The sequence below is a fragment of the Dasypus novemcinctus genome, chromosome 13 (genome assembly GCF_030445035.2).
Source record: "Dasypus novemcinctus isolate mDasNov1 chromosome 13, mDasNov1.1.hap2, whole genome shotgun sequence".
Taxonomy (NCBI): domain Eukaryota; kingdom Metazoa; phylum Chordata; class Mammalia; order Cingulata; family Dasypodidae; genus Dasypus; species Dasypus novemcinctus.
The window spans coordinates 58,888,163-58,901,432 of NC_080685.1; the positions used below are offsets into that span (position 1 = coordinate 58,888,163).

Here is a 13,270-nt window from a genome sequence, read left to right on the forward strand (position 1 = left end):
TTCAATTCACTACTTTCTCCCCGTTTTTCCATGAGTCTATCCCATACAAACTTGGAAAATCCTCTTTACTAAAAGAAAACTCTGGCACTGAAGACGACTTCCACTGGTACCTCCAGCCTGGCCACAGTTAGATCTTGATAACTAGTACTTCCAAGCTCCTCACATGTGTGCATATCATCAACGACCTTCTAGAGAATGTGAAATTCTGTTGCAATATCTTCCTAATTGTAATTATAGCTGAGTCAAATACCTTGGTTAGAGATTACCTAAACAGCATTTACAGAAAGCATTGTACTTGGGAGTTTGGCTGTTGTTGTAAAGTGGCAGTTTTACTGTTTGACCAGAAATAGTAGGTGACAAAAGTCTGCCTGTCTTTGAAAACACTCCAAAACTGAGCTTCTGTGGCTGAAAAAGATCATGCAGATGTTAGCAAAATGTTCAGAGGAAACTTGGTACCCTGGGGAAATTATTCTGATTTTAGCACCTAGAAACATATTTTCCAAAAGGAATAACTAAGGAAGAAGACTAAATAGCACATACTTCTAGATAACACAGTGTTCACAAGATTTTAAAGTTGTGAGGGCTCTTGACGGTCATCTAGTGTAGCCTACTCAGCACAAAAATTGCCTCCCTAACCTTCCGGTCATTTGCTCTCTATCCCCTGCTCTAACATGTCCTATGACAGGGAACTTACTGCCTCATGATATAGAGCATTCCCTTGAAAGACAGCCTTATTTATTGAATGACTTCTGTTAATAATCCTTGGGCTAGGTTTGGTGGAAGCCACTCTTAGTTGCTAATTGTAGCATAGACTTACTTTGCAGGCCTGCCCCCTTACATTTGTGGGGTCTAGCGCAAGAGTGCAAATGGAGAACCTCACACCATATGTCTAAATATATAGATGTTATAAATCAAGCTAACAAACAATTAAGTAAAACGTGTTCTCCACTTCTACCTTGACAAATACACCTTCATAGCACTGAAGTTGTAAATAGGCAAAAGCTATGTTTTTTATATAAATGGGATTAACACAATATGTAAGACAACAGAATTTCATTACCATTGGATATTTCTGGTTGACCTATTGATGAGCTGACAGTGTTGGATGAGCAATAAAATAAAGACATACATAATTCATAAATATTATAAAATTGTCTTTATTTCAGTGAGATCATTAGGTATATTGCTATAATAAAGATTTTCACATAATTTATGTATAATTGACAGAAATGATATTTAGGATTCAAAGTGAAATAGAATTATATTAAAAGAGTACACATTTCACAGAAAGTTATTTTCTTCTAAAATATTTGTGATCATCGTTAAATAAAATATAAATTATAATAATGAATATAAAATTTAAAATAATTGATCTAAAGTTGAATTTTTATTGTTTTAAATTTTAACTAAACCTTAAACTTAAAAAAATAAAGCTATTCACAATTCTAGCATTCAACGTCCATATTGTCACCAATGTCAAGACTCAGTATCATTCTTGATGCATGTAATGTCTCAATCTGCATCTATACAAATATATATATATGCAACAGTTGAGAATGCCATGCTAATTCATAAGTGTCTCTGGGATTATGATTTGGAGCATAAAGAGAAGCAAGAGAATTCATTCCCAGCATAACCAAGAAAGGCTACTTCTTCACAGAGTCACCTATTGCATTCATGATATTGGAGAAAGATTTGATGGGTTAATTTATGGCTTTTCTCTTACCTCAGGGCATCCACTCAAATCTTGCCCATACTCCAAAGCAATGTCAGACTCTGACGTTGGTAGTAGGGTAACTCACAAAACTTTACAGCAAGAGATGTGGCAAAATGTTTCCCTGGGACCAGAATTGTGGAAGCTACTGGAGCCAAGATTAGGGAAAGGGGCTGTGCCCTGTCAGTGCTGAGCACTGGATCCTCAGACAGACAAGACTGTGTTCATTACAACATGTGTGTGTTTGTGTGTGTGCACTCTTCTTACCCGGGACTCAGGGTGATAACACCATTCTGTTTAAACTTAAACCTGCAAAGATCATGTACTAGGTCCCTTAGCCAATTCTGTATTTGGACTATTCATCTTTGTGTTTCAGAGTTGTTTTAGGACACAAGGACCATGTACAAGTTCAGCACTTTTTCTTATGCTTAAGCGCTTCTTATTCAAATGCAAAACACATTTTGTACACCAAGAGAAAGAAGAAGAAACAATTTTTTAAAAATTTTCAAACAGTTTTTATTGAGAAATAGTCACGTTATACAATTTATCCAAACTGTCAACCAATGGCTTTTTTTAAAGATTTATTTATTTCTCTCTCCTCCATACCCCCCCCCCCCCCCGTTGTCTGCTCTCTGTGTCCATTCGCTGTGTGTTCTTCTGTGTCCGCTTGCATTACCCAGGGGCACTGGGAACCGTATCTCTTTTTTGTTGTGTCACTTTGCTGCATCAGCTCTCCGTGTGTACAGCGCCACTCCTGGGCAGGCTGCACTTTTTCACACAGGGCGGCTCTGCTTATGGGCACACTCCTTGCGCATGGGGCTCCCCTACACAGGGGCGCCCCTGCAGGGCATGGCACTCCTTGTGGGCGGCAGCACTGCACATGAGCCAGCTTACCACAGAGGTCAGGAGGCCCTGGGGATTGAACCCTGGACCCTCCATATGGTAGACAGATGCTCTATCAATTGAGCCACTTTTGCTTCCCAACCAATGGCTTTTATATAATAAGTGTGGTGCATTCATCACAAAAAATTTTGGAACAATTTCATTACCCCTAAAAGAAAACTCCATACCCCATTAACAGTCACCTCTTAATACTTCCATCTTTTCCAGCCCTACATAACCACCAATCTAATTCCATCTTTAAAAATTGATTTATATTTACATTTTATATAAATGGAATGATACAATATGTAGTACTGTGTCTGGTTTCTTTCACTTACCATAATTCTTTTTTTTGCCTGATAGCAACATCTTGTAACATTAACATACATTTGTTGTTTCAAAGAAAAACATATATGCAATATACCCACATTCATATTTCATATGAGGTTTCAATATGCTATACAGTCCCACGTTAAAAGTTTTAGCTTTCCTTCTAATAATAATACATAACTTTAGACTTTCCCTTTCAACCACTGTAATACCCATACAGTAGCACTACTCATTACAAAAGCTATGATGTGCTTTCACCTTTTCTAGTCATTTCCAAAGATTAACAGCTTTTTTTCTAATGCTTCACAAGTTGACTCTTAGCTTTCCATTCTCTAAACTCCTTCTATTTTCTGATTACCCATATTGTAGTTATTAACTTCATGAGTTTACACAATATATTTAGTTCATAATAGCGCAACCATTCCGTATTTGCCCTTTTGCGTCTGGCTTGCTTCACTCAACTTAATGTCCTCCAGGTTCATCCATGTTGTCATATGCTTCACAACTTCATTTCTTCTTTCCACTGCATAATATTCCATCGTGTGATTACACCACAGTTTGTTTATCCATTCATCTATTGATGGACACCTGGGTTGTTTCCATGTGTTGGCAACGGTGAATTACACTGCTGTGAACATTGGTGAACAGATGTCTGTTCGTGTCACTGCTCTCCATTCTTCTGGGTATATACCCAGTAGTGGTATTGCCGGGTCATGTGGCAAGTCTATATTCAACTCCTTTCGGAACTGCCAAACAGTCCTCCACAGTGGCTCTACCAAGAAATTAATGGATCTCATATTGAGGAACAGGAACCGAATCCCTGTAATTTCATTATATTGCACATTTGAGTCTTTGTTTCACTCCACCTCCATTTATCTGTGACCTACATCCACCAAAAAATTGGAAGTTAGACTCCAAAGGCAGAGCAAAGACAATTAAGAACTCCTCTCACATCCCCGTAAGGGAAAATCTTCTGTTTCTTTATACTTAGGCAACTACTTTTCCTTATATTTGATATCATCTTCACAAATGAACAAAACATAAACTAGACTGTGATAGCAATACTGATTTGCTTGTGCATAAGATAGAGAGGTGGGGGGGGGGGATGTGAAAAGTAAAATGCTCGACTTTATTTGCTTGGAAAAGTTAGGGAATGATTGGGTCAACACTATAGTGCTGAAGAATAAGCTCTTTTGCCCCAAAAGACAAGCTTGTGCTCCTCCTAAACATATGATGATCTAAGGAAGCAGCCTAAAATGAGGTGGCCAGAGAAGCAGAAGGCTCTGGCTCCCATGTGAGAAATGGAAATTCTGAAAAACTGTTATTTACCTCATAAAGGAATTTGCAAAGGCAAAATAGAATGGGGGAAAAAAGAGGCTTAATGCTTAAATGTAGGAAGTTCAAGTATTGTTATTTAAGTCATTCAAAGCATAGACCCATAGAAGTGGAAGGAGTTTCAAAGGCCAGTGAGCCCCTCATTTTACAGAGGAGGAGGGAGGGACTGAGAGAGCTGAGGAGACTCAGTCCAGCTCTAGCAGAGAAGCACCAGTATTAGAATTCACCTTTCCCCCAAAAGTGTGAGAAAGTGACCACTGTCCCCCAAATACTTCTGATCCAAGGCTGTGAGGATGGACCAAGTGGTGTGGAAAGGCAGTATCACATGGAAACACATCACACTCACACACACTCACACACACACACCAAGCATACAGACGGCAGATCATGCCTATTCAAAAGAAGGAAAGAGAAGTGGTAAGAGAAAGGATAAGAGCCGAGATCCTTATTTGATGCATTTCAAAATTTTGGTGATAATAACTTTGTAGCTCTTTGCTAGTCATTCAAATTCACTCAACAAAAATTTACTGGGTGCTTTCCATGTTTCCTAAGGACTAAGGATTCAAATACGAAAAGACAATTCCACACTTGAGTACACAGTGAAGGGGAGGAGATGAGTAAGTAGAGAGGGCAAGCAGCTTTGGTGTCACATACTAATATTACAGTTAATTGGATAGTTGATTTTTAGAAAGCAAAGATTTAAAAATTACTGAACCAGATCTTCAATTTTCCAGTTTCTAAAACACTTAAGAATGTTTCATTTCTGTTCCCTCTCCCAATGAATTCAACATTAAGAAACTCAAGTCAGTTGAACAAGGAGTATTATTAGTTCTCTTCATAGTTAGATAACGTAAATATGTATGAGAACTTTTCACTAGTTCAACTGAAGTGTTAGTTTTGCTTCTGAATACTGATGGAACTATGGAAAGGAATGAGTCACAGCTGTTAGCTATTAAGATCATGTGGCTATCGATTTACTCTTAGATACAAGTTGACAAGTTACCTATCTTTATTATTTTATGTGATTTGGTTTTATATGGCACAGAGCCTAAGAAATTCTGCATGCAGAAAATATAAGCTTCAAACAACTGACAATTCCATTCTTAACGTATAGATGTTTCTAAATTTGCTAAATTTGGAAAAAACTTTAAAAAAGAAAAACCCAAACATCTACAATATAGTCTCACAAATTATTTCTAAATGTGCGACAGTTCTATTTACAGGAAGTCATCATTCATTACTCCAGATACCATTGTTTATACATCATATCAAGTTTGAGAAAAACATTTTTTCCCTTTTTAAAAAGAGTTAACAACATTAGTCATGAAAAATAAAAAGAACTGGTTAGATACATTTTTATAGCAGTGCTAACTGTAGATTTAATTGTGAAGTAATATTTTTTCACTGAACCTTCATTTCATATATGGTAATCTATTTGGGGTTCGGATAAAAATGTTAGCATGAATGCTATTAAGCTACCAATGGCATGTTCTAGACTTTGATTTCAAGAATTTCTAGACTTTATTAAAGACAGCAGAAATCTTAACATAGGAATAACTAGCCTAGAAGAGGCAGACAGGCAGTTTATTACTTTGAAATTTTACTCAATAAGTTTTCTGGAAAGGAGCAGTTAATACCGTATAAACAGAAGTCTACTTGCAAAGTTTTAAATTTCAGGGTGCCAGAGGGACTTTGCTATATTCGTGTGAATAAACACATCCTAGTAACCACAAAAGAATCGCACAAAATTTTAACTTCCTAAAGGTTAGTTCAAAAGCTCTTTAAAAATATCTCTCTCTCCAATGCTTATTCAATGAGTGAACAATAGGTTGAACAATGCAAATACTCAACAGGTTAGAAAAATTATACTTTATTTTCCATTAAGAACTATTATCAATGGAAAGTATAGCAAATAAAAGGAGAGGGGGTGACTTTGTCAAAATGGAGAACTATGCAGGTGGTATGGTAAATTCTCAACCATGGTTGAGGGATGATATGGGATGTACAACTAAAAGTCCTGGGTAGTTGTCCAATCGTACTAGTTTTTAATTAGTATGCAATCACAATTATTACTACAAGTCTGGTTGTAGGAAATAAATGCTTATGGAAGATTGCCTGAAGGATGTGATATGCTGAATTTTACCTGTCAAATACAGGGCCATCGGAAAGTTTTCTCTCTAGGTTAAATTCAGAGTAAGATTAATGGGTGGGCCAGAAGATCCAATATATAGGCACTAAAACATTATTGGAAATGTAATGCATTAGAGAAAAAAATGCATTTACTGATATTCTGCTTAAGAATTAAAGTAGGAAGTCATAGTCTGATGAGTCTTTTGGGATGAGGCATGAGACCCCACATGGACATACTCCAGTGACAATAGTTGCTAAATAGTCTCCTAAGGAGGGCAAGCCCAGTTAGGGCAATTTTATTTTGCTCAGGCAGGGCAAGTGTGGTGCAAGAGCCTTTCTCCTCACGTCTGGTGCATTCCAAAAGGGAGCAAAGAATTAATAACCTGCCCAGCCATTCACATGCCCTTGGTCCACCTCTTGGAGTGATAACTAGTCCTTGCAGAATTGCCTTTACTTAATAATGTTGTAGTGTCATAAGTCACACTACAAGAAACAGTTGCATGAAGCACAATATTCTACTGTAAGGATGAAGTGAAGGGCAAAGGATCCTTTTCATAAGGTCCGTGTGTCTTTTGGGAAAAAACTGCTTCATTTCTATCTTAAGGATGTTATATGACTTGCAGCTGAGCTTATTTTCCTCTTTGCTTTGGATGCTAGGAAGCTTAAGACCCAGACTCACAATCCAGTTCTTGAAATTATATGGGCTTAGAGTATACATTCTTTCCCCACCACTAGTTTTTATTTTCTTACCCAGTTTTTCTCTTTTACCGGTACTACCTCGACTTTTTACTTCCATCTTCTATATTATAAATGTTTTTGAAAGTTAGCATGATTTGTTTGTTGCACAAGTAGAAGCTCCCAATTTTGGCAACCCATGCCTTCCTCTTTTTTGATTTATTCCCTTGACTTTGTAGAGCACACCCGCTTTCATAGCTTCCTGGGAAAGAGCAAATGAGAAGTAATTTTTCTGAGATCTTGCTTGTTTGAAATCGTCTTTATTCTAGCCTCATGCTTGATAGTTTGGTTGGCCATAGAAGTCCTTTTCTATATTCATTGGGCAAGAAAGTGTCAACCTTTGTTTCATTACTTTATGTTCATAGTTTAGCTGCTCTAATACCATGGTGCTGGTCAAATTACTTAACAACTCTAGAAAATCAGAGCAGTCAACTTTGAATCACAGTTTTCTGAACCTTATTACTATATAATACATACAAGTTAACACTATGGAAATAAGCTTTTGCATTATTTAATTTTCCAAAACATTCAGACCCCAGTTTTCTTTTATGCTGTTCCCATAACTTCCTACTCTTTTCCCTTTTATACTGTAGTTATCATATGATGAAGTGGCTTATACTATAGTTTGTAGGACAATATTGCTACCTTTTTGTGATGCTTCCCCCTTCGGTTTATTCATTCATTCAATAAACCTCTCTCCCTTTCTCAATTTTCCCATCCTGTTTCTCCTCCTTGCCAGTGTTTCTTCCTTCTTTCCTCCCTCTGGGAAAATCCAGTATGAAAACCTGTATTTACCCAAAAGGGGAATCAGGAGCATAATTATTTCCTTTGAGCCTACATGCCAAAAGACAAATCCCTCCTCTACTATGCACAGTTGTGCTACCCTATTTAAAAGTAACTTCTGACAATTTTAAGGGTAAAAAGTAGGGAAAGAACTAGGAAGAGCAGTTAATGGGCTAAATGGCATTTCAAAGGGTGGTGAGAACAGGGTGCAGTAAGAGACATTAAATTAACCTCTCAAAACCTAGAGTACCTCCTGGTCATTAGGGATTTTTTCCCCTTCTCTTTTCCTCACCCTTTACCTCATGTAAATGCCACTTTTTCTACTTCTTTCTCTCTTTGCTTTGTCTTGTTTCTCTCTTCCTCACTTATATGGTCACTACACAGACTTGCAATATTCTGTATTTTCATATTTGCAACATTTTCTTTAGCCTTTACTTTTAGTTTTCTAATATGAGTGTATTTAAACATTTATCTGTCTCTTCTTTTTAAAGTGCTTTTTACTGTTACATGGTCCTCAATTTAATTTTTCCTGTGGAACTGCAGACGTGGATGGAGACGTTCTCAGGCCCAGCTTACAATGGCAAACTCCTCGGGTATAATTTAAACAGTCTAGTTCAGTGTGGGTGGAGCTAAGAAACACCAGCCAGAGATGGGGAAGCAGCCAAGGGCTAGTTGGGGGAGGAAGGCTTCACTCCCCCAGGCCTGAGAGAGCTCTTCTGCGAAGCCCGACAGGGGTAGCTGGTGGTGGAGCCTGGGTGGGGGAACACGGGCACTGCCAACCGCGGTCTAGAGGGGGAGCTGCGCGATGAACGCCCGCACCTCTCCCTCGCCCCATTCTCTGGTTTCCTGCTAGTGCCTCCTGTTGATGAACTCAACTAGAAACCGGGAGGAAGTGAGCCCAGGGGCTGCAGTCCTTAGAGGTCAGCCTCCCGGGGCGGAAGCTGGGTGGAGAAGGGAGGAGAGAGATTCCCAGAATAACCAGCACTGGGCGTTAGGGAAAAGGCCCTGGAGTCAGGGAGCAGCTCCGCCATCCGAAGGGCCAGAGCAGCGCGCTTTCCAGACGGACTTGTCTGGGCGCTGAGAAGGAGCAGCCAGTGTAGGAGGGTGAATGGCACCCTCATCTTCCGTCTCTGGGGTCTCCCATATCCAGCCTAGCCTATTACTTCCAAATTCATTTTCTGAAACATGGCTTTCAGCATTCCTCTTCAATCACAAAAACATTTCTGTGACTTCGCATTACCTAAAATACAGCCTTGTGGGATATTAAAAGTCTTTTGGAATCTGATCCCAAGTCTCTCTTCAGACCCATTCTCTCCCAAACATTGCTTACTTAATTAAAATTACATTTATAGGGAGCAGATGTGACTCAAGGGATTGAGCACCTGCTTCCCACACAGCAGGTCTCAGGTCCGGTCCCTGGTGTCTCCTAAAAAAACAACAACGAAAAAACAACAAACGGGAATGGATGTGGCTCAGGCAGTTGGGCACCTGCCTCCCACATGGGAGGTCCTGGGTTTGGTTTCTGGTGCCTCCTAAAGAAGACAAACAAACTATGAGCAGACATTGAGCAAAAACAACAAGCAGACAATGAGAAAAAACAGTGAGCAAGACAATAAGCAAACAATGAGCAGTGAGCAAAGCAAATGAACAAGCAGGGAACAGATGTGGCTCAAGTAGCTGGGTGCACCCTCCCACATGGGAGGTCCTGGGTTCAGTTCTTGGTGCCTCCTAAAGAAGAAACAACCAGACAACGAGCAAAAACAACACGCAGACAACAAGCTAAGAGCAAACAGACAAGGGAGCCATCTGGGGTTGGGGTGGGAACAAAAAACAAAACAAAAACAAACAACAAGCAAGGAAACTAAAAAACCAACTCAGGGGAGCCTATGTGGCTCAGTAGTTGAGTATCCGCTTCCCACATATGAGGTATGGGATTCATTCCCGCACCCCAGTACCTCAAAAAAACAAAAACAACAAGAACAAAAAAAAAGTTTATGAACTATGGCATTGTTCTATGCACCAGAGATATGGCAGTGTATGACACAAAGACTGTGCCCTCATGGTGCTTATATACTAGTGGAAGAATAAAAAAAAAAACATATATGTGATGTCAGGTAGTAACGCATGTATGGAGGAAAAGAAAGCAGGTAAAGGGATGAGAATGATGGGAAGTGCTGTTTAATGTAGACAGGGCAGGCTTCTCTGAGAATATATTTCAGCTAAGACTTGAATAATATGAGAGTGCCAATCAAACCATTTCTGTGGGAAGATCATTCTAGGCAGAGGAAAGGCAGGTACAAAGTCCCTGAGATGCAAAGACTTATATGTTCTAGGAGCAATAAGGATAATTTAGTTAGAACACAGGAACCAAAGAGAAAAGTCATAGGGGATTAAGTCAGAGAAAGGCCAGAACATACAGAACTTTGTGGAGCAGGGTAAGGACTTTGGGTTTTAATTTGAACATGATGGGAAACCACCAGAGAGTTCTGAACAAGAAGTGACATGATTTACGTATTTTAAAAAATCTCTCTAGATGCTGTGTGAAGAATTAACAGTAGCAAGGCAAGATTGGGAGAAGGTTATGCAGAAATCTAGACCTGAGATGATGGTGTCTTTGTGACTAGGATGGAAGCAGTGGAGATGATGAGAAAAGGTAGGATTCTGGATATATTTTGCAGGCAGAGTAAAAAAAGCTGGCTGGCTGAGCTATGGAGTGTGAGGGAGAGTTTAGAATGACTGACTCCTGGAGTTTTGGTCTGAGCAACTAGTGGCTATTGGTGTCAATTACTAAGGTTGAATAGATGGGGGGATAGTAGGTTTGCGGAAAAGGGTCAAGAATTCTTTTTGGACATTGTTGGGGATTGAATCATGTATCCAAGAAAAGACCTATTTAAGTCTTCACATTTCTGTGGATATGAGCCTTTTAAAAATAGGCCCTTTGAAGATATTAGTTAGGACTTATTGTGAATAGGACCATCAATGATGAGGCCAAATTGAATTAATCCCTATGACTTGAGTCCTTACAAGTCAGAGGATATTCGGACAGTCAGAGAAGCCAGAAGTAGGAGAAGCCAGAGAGAGATCACCATGTGACAGAGGGTGACCAGAAAGCTATCACCAGGATACAACAGACTGCAGAGAAAGTATGGTCTTATCAGCACTTTGATTTTGGACTTCCAGCATCCAAACCCATGAGCCAATAAATTCTTGCTGTCTAAGCCAATCAGTGTTTGGTATTTGTCATAGCAGCCCTGGAAAACTAAGACAGTTTTTGGTACTGAGAAGTGGGGTGCAGCTATTACAAATACATAAAAATGTGGAAGTGGTTTTGGAATTGGGGAATGGTAGAGTCTAGGGGACTTTTGAGGCACCTGATAGAAAAAGGTTAGATTTCTGTGAATAGAGCTGTAGAGAAAGTTTTTAAAAATCATTTTAGAATGTGCATATATATTATCATGAATAGAACATTGGTAGAAATATGGATGTCAACAGTGCTTCTGGTGGGGCCTTAGGAAACGGTCAATGTGTTATTGGAAACTGGGAGGAAAGGCAATCCTTGTTATAAAGTAGCAGAGAACTTGGATGAATTATGTCCTAGTGTTGGGCTGAATATGGAACTTGTAAGCAATGAATGTGGATATTTAGCTGAGGAGATTTCCAAGTAAAATGTAGAAGTCAGAATGAGAGAGGAAAGGGATAAACTGAAGATTGAACTGTTAAGCACAAGGAACTCAGCAAGTGATGATTTGGAAAATTCTCAGCCTATCCAGATAGTGTGCCCTGAGACAAGGACCAGAAGCAGTTCTAAGAGGTTTTCCCCAGAGTTTCTGGAAGGTGTGTCCCCAGAGAACAGGGCTCTTTGTAAGGGTGTGGCAGAACAGCCCTTCACTAAGGACAGCAGGTGGATGACTCATGGATCCAGTCATCCATCTCAGAAGAAGTCAGAACTGGAAATGCAGTTTTCCAGGAAGGATGTCTGATGGCTTGGCCCCACTTTAATTGCACAGGAAACTGAGGGTTTTTGAGAACTTTGTATGAGCAGACACACTGCTGAAAGGGACAGAGATGGGGGTGAATTGAAAGAATGACTTCAAGGGCAGAACTTTGGAAACAGGTTTGGGCAGAAGAGATTTCCTCAGGTAAGGGACTCTGTCCTCACATACATTATTGCATTTCATAGAACAATTCTATTAGGTAGGTACTATTATTATCATCCCTATTTTAGTTGGGAAAAGTGAGGCAAGGAGTAGGGGTTGGGGATGGAATTATATGCCCCACAAATGACATGTTCAAGTCTTAGTCCATGTTCCTGTGGGTCTGAACCCATTTGTAAATAGGACCCTTTAAAATATTATTATTAGTTAAGGTGTGTCTCATTTGTGCACAGGACCTTCAAAGATACTATTTAGAGGAAGCCAAATTGAATCAGGGTGGGCTTAATCCATATGACTGGCATCCATATAACGAAGAGGACACTTGGACACAGAGAAGCCAGAGAGAAATAACCAAGTGACGGATGGTTGCCAGGAAGCTATCCCAAGAATGTGAAAGACTTTGGAGAAGACATGGCCTTGCCAACATCTTGATTTTGGACTTCCAGCCTCTAAAACTATGAGTCAATAAGTTCCTGTTGCTTAAGCCAATTAATGTGTGGTATTTATCCAAGTGGAAATGCCAAGTAGGCAGAGTCTAGATTCACAGAAAAAAAAAAAAGCCTAGAGATGTGAACTTCAGAATTGTCAATGTAAATCATGTGAGTAGAATAAATAACCTAAGAAACAAAGACAGAGGAGAGGTCAGAAGAATCAGTTTTGGGCACTTCAACATGTAGAGACCATTAGCAAAGAGAATGACTAAGACGGAGCACAACGTGGTAAGAGGAAAACCAAGAGAGTATGGTGTCCAGGATGCCTGGTGAAGAAAATATCTCAAAAAGGAGGGAGTAATCAACTGTGTCAAATGCTGTCAAGATGTCCAAAACGATAAAGAGGAACTCAGCAAGTGATGATTTGGAAAATTCTCAGCCTATCCAGATAGTGTGCCCTGAGACAAGGACCAGAAGCAGTTCTAAGAGGTTTTCCCCAGAGTTTCTGGAAGGTGTGTCCCCAGAGAACAGGGCTCTTTGTAAGGGTGTGAATAGTTTTCTCAATTTGGCAACGTGGAAGTCATTAGTGACCTTATCAAGTGCAATTTCAGTGGAGAGATGGAGACAAAAGACCATTTGGAGTGATTTGAGGAGATAAAAGAAGCAAGGATGAGAGGATATGGAGTATCTTTTGACACTCCTCCTGAGAATTTTTCCTATAAAGGGATACTGAGAAATGGAGAGGGTAGCTGGGAGGACCTGAAATCTAGGGAGAG

General features: G+C 39.6%; 1 long non-coding RNA gene across 1 annotated transcript; it reads right to left on the reverse strand.

Moving 5' to 3' along the window:
* Window positions 1-2,205: 2,205 nt before the first annotated feature.
* LOC131273050 (uncharacterized) lies at window positions 2,206-7,328 on the reverse strand. The gene is made up of 2 exons (XR_011645512.1): window positions 7,142-7,328; window positions 2,206-3,809 (listed from the first exon to the last, which is right to left on the reverse strand). It is a non-coding gene; the product is annotated as an uncharacterized lncRNA (long non-coding RNA).
* Window positions 7,329-13,270: the final 5,942 nt, after the last annotated feature.